The following is a 9,189-nucleotide window of genomic DNA, read 5'->3' as shown; positions in this document are numbered from 1 at the left end:
ACACAAAATCAATTCCAGATAATTGTTGTTCTATTGGTGAAAGGTAAAGCAATTCTAAAGCATAATATGGAAGAATTTTGAGTTTAAGGCAAGTAAAGATTTCTCCAATAAAATACAGAAAGCATTATATATTGTTTTCTTGAGCTCTTTACAGATTTTCACAGCATCCTCTTCTTGTTTTATGGATGTAATATCTTCTCCATAGTGATATAAATTCAAATCTTTTAACTTAGGTTTCTTGATTTTCCAAGACCACCTTTTTGCTTGTTTACTTTTTCACATTCCTGGCGTCCACATATGTCTGATGGTTCTAAGTTTTCCTAGGACTAGATACTTATAGGTAGCAGATGTAAGTTTCCTTTGCTGTTGTGTAAGTAGGTTTGTTTCTTCATTGGTCTGAATGGGAAAGCTGATGGGGAGCTCTGGGTACATGGCTGGATGGACAGCCCTTTGGCTGGGAATCTCCAAAATGTCAGGATTCCTAAACCATTAGCCTGTCATCACAGAACCAGACCCATTTCTCTAGAAGCTTTCTGGCTTCTTTCCCTGGTGATAAACACTGGACTGCCAGGCCCTTGGAACCTTGCCACCTCTGGGTCCAAAGCGCCCTAAGTTTCTCCAGGGATGTCTCTTCCCTAGCCCTCTGTGGCCCTCTTTTGTATAAATTTGCCTCTGGCTTCCTCCACTGGACTTCTCTCAGCATCATGCTCTCATCCACTTCTCTTCTCCCAGAAGAATGTGAAAATCTTTAATCTACTGAATACCCCTTCCTTTATTCATTTCTTTTGTTATTATTGTTGTTATTCAATGGTAGCAAGTGGAGGAAAATAGATTTTGTCAAACTACCCTCTTAAAATGGGAACTTCTAACTTTTAACTCACTTAACTTAGTGTTTGCTAAAATTATTCGGACATAATATCCTATTAAATTCCAAATGGAACATATATTTAGAAACAGTGTTATACATGGATTTGAGGGGATTATGGGAAGGTTGATCAATCTGACTATGGGAATAAAATTTCTTGTGTCCTTTATGACGAAAACCATGTCAGGATCCCCACATGTAGAATTTTTTTTTTATTGTACTAAATGTTTCAGTAATACAGCTTAGGCAGGCTGGTGTTCACAAGCCCTGGGGTGTGAAATCTTATAACTGAGTACTTTTCCAAGCAGCAAAATGAATCTAAAAATGTTTCAGGGAAAACCCATGTTCTGTCCACTAGTACTCAAGTCTCTTTAGGGCAAGAAGCCTGGTTAACCTTCACATCCTTCAGAAAAGATTCCCAACTCATCTGTTCACTTATCACTTCTCTTCATTTATCTCTCTGCCTTCAGCCTGCCACATGGAAAAGCACAACACTGGGCTCTCCTCAGAGAATATAATCTCAGCCTGTCAGCTATGCAACTTCTGCTCAAAATCCAGGCTGAGTAAAAACAGTCTGAAGGAAGATCATCTAAAGTAGTGTTTCCTAAACATTGTTCTGTGAAACACTGGCCCTGCCAGATATCAGCAAGTTCTTAAGGATCAAAGAAGTTCCATGATTAACCAAATGCACAATTGCATATTAAAGGGTCTGAAAAGGAAAGCCCCATAGGAACTACTGTGTTTAACTTCTTTTAAACCAGACTTTCCCCAACAGTATTTGACTCTGGAACCTTTCCTCAGGGGTTTTTACCAGAAGCACACATAAGAAATCCACTTCTCCATTTGTTACACAATGTTGCTGGAAAAATATCATCTCTTGTGATACTTGTTGTCCAAAACACTCCACAAAACAAGTGTCTTTCTGAGTTTGTGTGAAGTGGGGGGTGGGAACAGGGGCACTTTACCCTTTCTGATGAGCAGAACCATGTAACTTGTTCCCCTTTTTTCTCGAGGAAACTCTGAGTCAAACTTGATATTCAGTCTTAGTAAAGATATCGGTTTCTGTGATTAGCATATTTACTTCCTTCCTCTTTCCATATTCTTATTGTTTTGATTTTATTTAATCCTGTTACTATATCCTTTGGTAAACCCTCTCAAAAACATTCTAGGAACAGTTAAGACCAAAAAGTGTTTCAAAGGGCTAAGAAAGAAAACCTGACCAAAATGACATTTAGTGTTGATAGATGATAATGTAATATTTATGATCATATACATTCAACAATACAATCATAGTCTAATCACACATTGTGACAACTTTCCCAGGACTTCAAAAATTTTTGTGTGGATTTCAATTGTAAGAAAATATTGGCTTTAAAAAATAATTACTATCATGTTGTTGTGCCATGGTGAAGTACTTGATAACAAAAAGAAAAACCTCAGAGAAACTATAGTTTTATATTTCCATGACATGGGGGGATGTGGACACATTTAAGAATAGTTTAGACAAGTTTTATTTCAAAATGCAAATTCATCATCAGAGGAGGTTGGCTGTTTCCCTAGGCTTCGTTTGAACATATTACCTCATCTAGGACACATATCATGCTGTTCTTAGGAAATGTCTTCAGTTGGCTTTTTAAGTGACAATGCACAATCCTGCTAATGGGGGAAGGGAAGAAACGAGGGAAGAAGAGGATTCAGAACTGAGGTCTTCAGTGACAAACATCCCTTAGAATTTATGTTGAGTTATAATTAAGCTACTTTCCCCCTAACATTAATCATGATGTATGGGTGGGGAGGGAAACTAAACACCTGGTAGTATGATAATAGTTAAATAAGTTATGGTGGAATACTGCAAAATCAAGAAAACTGAATTTTAAAAAATACTTAACAGTTTTAATGCAGCTTTAAGCACTTGTGAATTTGGAATCATAAATATTTAATCTTTTGATTTTTGTGTTAGTCAACATTTGCCATCTTCAGTTAGAGATACTAAAACAGAAAAGTTAAATTTATTATTCTGAATTCAAAACACTAAATAAGTACAAAAGAAAGTTAAGTAAGTGATGCTATTTTATAAATTTATAGGTGTATTTATTTATTTATTTTTTAAATAGGCTCCATGCCCAGCGTGAGGCCCAATGTGAGGATTGAACTCATGGCCCTGAGATCAAGACCCAAGCTGAGATCAAGAGTCAGATGTTCCACCGACAGAGCCACCCAGGTGCCCCAAAGCTTAAAAGACTTTTAAGACTCCCTGTATTATTTATTGAGTAGTACAGGCTACTAACATTATGTACAAATTGTTTCAAATTTTCTAAAGCCTAACGTGTATGTCTATATAGAAAAAAAATCTACAGAATTATAATGATGCATATTTACAAAGCTTTATTCCCTGTTATGGGATGTTTGTTTTCTTTTTCATGCTTTTCTGTGTTTTCTACATTTTCTACAGTCAACATATATAGAATTTTTAATATGGAAAGAAAACTTAAAAATGGCCATGTTCTGGTTACCTGCCCTTTCTCCTTCTAAGCTGAACAGATTTGGTTTAGGTTTGTGCCCAGGCCTTCCACTCACTTCTGGCTGGGGCTTGATAGGTTGAGGTTGCCCCACCTGCCTACAGGTGGACGATCGGGAATGGGTATAGGCTCACTCTGACAAGGAGACTGGTGGACAAGTTTCCTGGAAATTTCTGAAAAAAGTGTCTTCACTTTTGAGCAAGAGCTGCAGGAACAGACTACTACTTTCTAGCTGAGAGGCCTGCTGCCATGCGATGAAGCCAACACACAGAGGAGAGCAGCAGGAGGGTCTCAGGGAACAGGCCAGGGCTCAGGGTCATCCAGCATGGGGCTGCCTGACTGCTGGCTGCCCAGGCAGGAGACCTGACACTTGTCATCGTGTTTAAGCCAGTTCAAACTGGGATTTCTAATCCTTTCATCCTAAAACATCCTGACAGAAGAGGCTCCTTCTGAAATCCTTGCTGCTGTTGGCCATTGGACAGTGTTTTCCTTCTTTGATCCAACCTGTCAGCTCTAGCAAGTGAGCAAAGCTTAGTTGATTTGAGACCACTAAGCTCAGGCTACCAACTTAGAAGGAAGGTGTTCTAGCTTAAGAAGGACTTCTAAACCCCTAGGATGTAAATAAACATCTCTAAATATTTTTCTCGGATTTGTATTGTTTTATTTCTTATATTTAAATTTTAATTCATCAGGAGTTTATTATTTTTTTTTTTAAGATTTTATTTATTTATTTGAGAGCGAGAGAATGAGAGACAGAGAGCACGAGAGGGAGGAGGGTCAGAGGGAGAAGCAGACTCCCCGCCGAGCAGGGAGCCCGATGCGGGACTCGATCCCGGGACTCCAGGATCATGACCTGAGCCGAAGGCAGTCGCTTAACCAACTGAGCCACCCAGGCGCCCCCATCAGGAGTTTATTTTTGTATATAGTGTGTGAAAGGGGATTCAGCGTTCTTTTTTCCCAGGTGATAGGTAGTTGTGTTAGTAACTTCCTTTACCAGTAGTGTGAATAACATTTTAAACATCAATAAAAAAATATTTCCATCTAAGCATCTGCCTTTGGCTCAGGTCCTGATCCCAGGATCCTGGGATTGAGTCCCACATCAGGCTCCCTGCTCAGTGAGGAGTCTGCTTCTCCCTCTCCCTCTGCCCCTCCCCCCCATTTGTGCTCTCACTCTCTCTCAAATAAATAAAATCTTAAAAAAATATTTCCATCTGTATTCATAGGAGGCATTGGTCTATTCTCTCTTTTTATTGTTATTATTGTTATAAAGTTTGTGTTCAAGTGATGCTAGATTTGTGAAATAAATCGAGGATATTGCCACATTTCTATAGTTTGAGATAGATTAAATGAAATTAGAATTAACTGAGAACTGGGACTCAGTTGGGACCATCTGGTCCCAGGTGCTTTTATCAATGGTATATTTTTAATTGCCATTTCAGGTTCATCTATGGTAATTGATTTATTCAAGGTTTCCACTTCTTGGTTTAATTCTGGCAATTTTACATTTTTCAAGGAAACCATCTGTTTCCAAGTATGTTGCCATAAGGTTGTAAGTAATATTTTTACAAGTCTCACCTGTCTCTGTGTCCTTGACTTTCTGATTTTGTCATTCTATTTTTGTATCCTTTTGCTGTTTATTTTTGCCTTTATCCGTCTCACAAAAGTTTACATTATTAGTCTTTTCAATGAAATGCTTTTGGATTTGTTTATCCTTCCTATGTTTTCTTTCTATGTTTCTATTACATAGATTTTAGCCTTTATTAAGTTCTTCCAACTCTTTGTGCTTTAATTTATTGTTCCCTTACTAATTTCTTAAAATGAGAACTGCTATGGGTTGAATTGTGTTGAATAATATGTTGAAATCCTAACTTCCTATACCTAAGAATCTGACTTTACCTGGAAAGAGGGCCATTGTAGATGTAATTAGTTAAGATGAGGTCATACTGGAGTAGGATGGGTCCTTAATTCCGTATGACTGGTGTCCTTATACAAACACAGCCATGTGAAGACACAGAGGCAAAGAGAGAACAACATGTAAAATGGAGGCAGAGATTGAAATATATATGCTTCTACAAGCCAAGGAACATCTGTGCCTACCAGAAACTGAAAGAAGTAAGGACAGATCTTTCACTGGAGGCTTGGAGGGAGCATGACCTGGCTAACACCTGATTTCAGACTTCTAGTCTTCAGAAGTATGAAATAATAAATTTCTGTTGTTTTAAGCCACACAATTTATGGTGCTTTGTTATGGCCACCCTGGGAAACTAATACATGTACTAAATTCCTTATTTATTTATTTTTAGTTTTTCATCAAGAAACATATTTGAAATTTTAAATATGGATAATAATTTCACTTTGATTTTTTTTTTTATCCAAAGCTTATCTAGCTCTGGGTTTCATAATTTCCAAGTAAAGAAATTTTTTTTTGAAGATTTTATTTATTTATTTGACAGAGAGAGACACAGCGAGAGAGGGAACACAAGCAGGGGGAGTGGGAGAGGGAGAAGCAGGCTTCCTGCAGAGCAGAGAGCCCAATGCAGGGCTCGATCCCAGGACCCTGGGATCATGACCTGAGCCAAAGGCAGTTGCTTAACGACTGAGCCACCCAGGCATCCCCAAGTAAAGAAATTTAAAAATTAATGGTTTTTTTAATGACTTCTAATTTTATTAAATTATTATTATAACCCTATCAAATTCCTAATTTTTAAATTTCTTAAAATTTTCTTCATACCTAAGAAATTAATCAGTTTTGTCAGTGTTAGATGGGCAAATGGAAAAAAAAGTATGTTTTCTATTTAACAAATGTGACAGTCATATATATCTACTAATTGACTTTCTTGATCAGCTTATTAAATTTCTCTATGTCCTTACTCATCTTAACTTGATTCAGTTTTCTAAGAATTATTTTAGTATTTCCCTTTATGGTGGTATTTTAATTTATTTTTAAAACTTGTAATTAATTTTTAAAATTTAATTTACTTGTAGATGTACATATAATTGTATGAACGAATACAGAAGAGTGATATCACTGAAAATGGTGGAATAGAGACTTCCAGGACTCTGTCTCTGTGTAGAAATAATAAGCTAAAAAAATGGTCAGATTCAACTTTCAGAGAATTGTGAAATCCAGTCAAAAACTTACAATAAGCAAGGAAAAGCTTAATAAAGAAGTTGCTTTATTGCAGTAAGAGAGCACTGTGGTTCTCTTTAAATTTTCTGTCCGCCATCCCCCACTACCTGATCAATGGTGGCCATGAAGCCCTACACTCTTAATGCAGGTATCTGATGCCAGGGGCAGCAATACAGACCTTATTCTCAAGAATTGCCATTGTGTGTTTTGACCTGTATGGCAGTTCCCTGAAGGACTGGTGTAAAGATTTGTCTTTATTTTGCCCATCTCTCAATAGGCACAAGAAAGAATCAGATAACTTGAATGTAGATCAAGTGAGATTATCAATTCTGAGGAGTTAAAAGATGAAAGAATGACTTGTGGGGATCCATCAAGTGTACCAACAAATGTAAAATGGCAGTCCCAGAAGGAGAGGAGAGAGAAAAGGGCCAGAAAAAATATTTCAAGAACTAATGGCATACAATATCCCAAATTTGATGAAAGATATGAATCTACATGTCCAAGAAGTTCAGTAAACTCCAAGTAGGATAAATTCAAAGAGATCCACAGCAAGACACATTATAAACTGTCTTAAGACAAAGGGAAAGAATCTTGAAAGCAGCAAGAGTAAAGCAACTCCAGTAAGATTCATAATCAAATTATCTTGGAGAAACCATGGAGACCAGATGTCAGCAGAATGACATATTTAAAATAATGAAAGAAAAAAAGCTAACAAAGAAGTATCCTATATATGGCAAAACTATACTTCAAAAGTGGAAGAGAAGTTAAAACATTGCAAAATATACAAAAACTGAAATAATTTATCATGAGTTAACCTGACCTAAAAGAAATGCTAAAGAAAGTCCTTCAGGCTGAAATGAAAGGACACTAGACAGTAACTAGAAGCCATACAAAGGAAAGAAAGAAAGAAAAAAAGCAATGGCAACTATATAGGTAGATATAAAAGCTAGTATCATTACAGTTTTTATTCGTATCTCCTACTTTATTTCCTAAAAAATGCAAAAACCAATACTTATAAATCCACGTTAATGGGTACATATGTATAAAGATGTAATTTGTGAGAATGAAAACAAAGGGGTGGATGGAGGTATAAAGGAGCAGCATTTTTATATGCTATTGAAACTAAGTTGGATTAACTCAAACTTGATTGTTACAAAGCTATCAATTGTATTCCCCATGGTAACCACTAAGAAAAAAATGAAAAAATGCATAGAAAAAGAAAATGAGAATAAAATCAAAATTGTACACTAGAAAATAATCACAAAAGAAGGCAGTAAGGAGAGAATTGAGAAACAAAAATGATATGACATAGGAAACACATAGCAAAATGGTAGAAGTAAGTTCTACCATATCAGTGATTACTTCAGATGTAAATGAATTTTATTCACCAGTAAAAAGGCAGAGCTTTGTAGAATGGGTAAAAAAAACCATGATCCAACTATGTGCTATCTATAAGAGACTCACTTTATATCCAAAGGCACACAGGTTGAGAGTGAAAGGACAGAAAAAGATATTCCATATAAATAGTAACCAAATGAGAGCAGAGGGTGGATATTCTAATATCAGAAAACTAGACTTTAACACAAAAATTGTTACAAGAGACAAAGGATAGTATATATTGATAAAAGAGTCAATTCATTGAGATTTAACCATTATAAACATATATAAACCTAAAAAGAGGACCCCACAACATATGCAACAAAAACTGATGGAATTGAAGGGAAAAATACACAGTTCTACAATAATAGTTGGAGACTTTAATACTACACTTTCAATAATGGATAGAACAACTAAATGGAAGATCAGTAAGGGAACATAGGACTTGAATGACACTACTAACCAACTAGACTTAATGAACATAGAACAATTCTCCCAAGAACAGAAGAATACACATTCCTCCCAAGGGTATATGGAACATTCTCCAAGACAGACCATATGTTAAGCCACAAAATGAGTCTCAATAAAATTATGAATATTGAAATCACACAAAACATCTTCCCCAACCACAATGGAATAAAATTAGAAATAGGGCTCCTGGGTGGCTCAGTGGGTTAAGCGACTGCCTTCGGCTCAGGTCATGATCCTGGAGTCCCGGGATTGAGTCCCATGTCGAGCTCCTTGCTCAGCAGGGGGTCTGCTTCTCCCTCTGACCCTCCCCCCTCTCATGTGCTCTCTCTCTCTCATTCTCTCTCTCTCAAATAAATAAAATCTTTAAAAAAAAATTAGAAATAATAGAAGATCAATGGAAATTTTGCACATGTCGAAATTAAACCACACATTTTAAAAAACAGTGGGTCAAAGAAATTACAAGTGAAATTTAAAAAGAGACAAATGGAAAGAAAAAGTCAATATAACTAAATTTATGGGGTGCAGTGAAGGTAGTGCTCAGAGAGAAATTTATAGCTACAACATACCTACATAGAAAAAGAAGATCCCAAATCAGTTACCTAACTTTACATCTTAAGGAATTAGGTGAAGAAGAGCAAGCTAAACCCCAAGCTGGCAGAAAGAAAAAAATAATAAAAATTAAAGTGGAGATAAACAACTAGAAAAATAAAAAAAATAGTAAGAAGAATTAATGAAATCAAAAGCTGGTTTTTGGAAAGATGAACAAAATTGACAATCCTTTAACTAGACTGACCAAGAAAAAAAGAGAGAAGACTCAAATTGCTAAA

The sequence above is a fragment of the Leptonychotes weddellii genome, chromosome 10 (genome assembly GCF_054177405.1).
Source record: "Leptonychotes weddellii isolate Sample4059 chromosome 10, ASM5417740v2, whole genome shotgun sequence".
Classification (NCBI taxonomy): domain Eukaryota; kingdom Metazoa; phylum Chordata; class Mammalia; order Carnivora; family Phocidae; genus Leptonychotes; species Leptonychotes weddellii.
The sequence above is the reverse complement of the archived record's forward strand: the minus strand, read 5'-3'. Positions refer to the sequence as shown.